Consider the following 1,523-nt stretch of genomic DNA (forward strand, 5'->3'; position numbering starts at 1 on the left):
ATGAACTTAGGATGTGTCTAAATAAAATGAACCCTGGGTAGAAACTGTTAGGAGCCCCTCTTAGTGCGGTTAAGAAGCGCGCCTTAATTCGTACCATGGCCCTCTCAGTTTCGAATCGGGAACCTTGAGAGTTGGGGTAATTTAAAAGGAACATTGCTTATTTTGTTTTGAAAGTTTTGTTGCCTTGTTTGAATGTTGTTTCATTAATGCTTGCGATTACGTGGACGTAACTTTGCTTTTTCGGTGAAGGGATGTGATATGATTTATTTTAAGCATTGTTATAAGTATGTTGATATGAGGAAGTATGTTGGCATGTATGTGGAAGGTGTGAATATGATTAAGCATGTGAGGTATTAATTGTTGTGTAAAATTGTGAAGAATGCGATTTTGGTTGATTTCACAAGATTTTTACACCCTTGATTGTTTTGGCTGCCATTTACTGTTTGTTTAAAATTCTTTCTCGTGATTTTTATGTGTGATACCTTCGTGAGTTAGCTTTCATATGCCACTGGTATCATGTTCAAATAATATACGGTGTAGGAGAAATAAATATTTTAATGAGCAGTGGTCGGAATATTCCTGTACAGATATAATTTCGTCCCATGTTTTTGTAAAAATTGTCATTTAAAAAATACTTAATGATTTATTATAATTCCAACTCCACTGTTTAATAGACTCATGTAAGTTTTCAAATTGATAAGCCACGTCGCAATTTAAATTTTTGACAATTAATAGTGATTTTTAAAATTTGACCTAAGTTTCTGACAAGTTGCTGTAAAATTTCTGTTTTGACCAAATAAATTGTAAAATGTATTATAAATTAACCTTATGAGTTTTTGACTTGATTCTTTTTCTCATGGTTTACTAACTCTCTGTATTTTCTAAAAAGTATAAGTTCTCAAGAAGTAATTACATTATTATCTATCTATGATTTTTGGAAGTTGTAACATGTTTTCCTTATCTTTGAAAATATATATTGTGCTAAAATTTCTAAAGAATTTTTCTTATTTCTTTCACCTTGGCATTTTGATGTTGTAATTTTGTAACATAGAATAACATGTCTAGTGATATGCTGAATGTGTTCTCTAAAGCATATATACATGTTCACATTATTTACATCCATGTTGTAGTTAGATGTCATTATTAAGAAAAGATTAACTAAACAATTATGCGTATTTTGTTAGAGATTATTATTTACTCTTGCAATGTATTCGTCGATAGCTAAAGTAAGAAGTTTAAGTTTAAGTTTAAGTAAAGTTTAGTTCGAATATCTTATATGATGTGGTTTGCTATTTGGAAGAAAATCAAAGAATTTGTTATTCATTGAATCATTACTTGGAGTTGTGTTTGAAATAATAGTTGACTTGTGATACGGTGTGCGTTCTTGATTTTGTGGCATTTCATAAAGGATTTGGTTGTTCCTATTGTTTGTTATTTCAAATTTTGGGGACGAAGTTTATTTTTAGGGGGAAAGAATGTAATACTACGAATGTTTTGGGTTATTGTTGTGACACCTTGTGATA

The sequence above is a fragment of the Silene latifolia genome, chromosome Y (genome assembly GCF_048544455.1).
Source record: "Silene latifolia isolate original U9 population chromosome Y, ASM4854445v1, whole genome shotgun sequence".
Classification (NCBI taxonomy): domain Eukaryota; kingdom Viridiplantae; phylum Streptophyta; class Magnoliopsida; order Caryophyllales; family Caryophyllaceae; genus Silene; species Silene latifolia.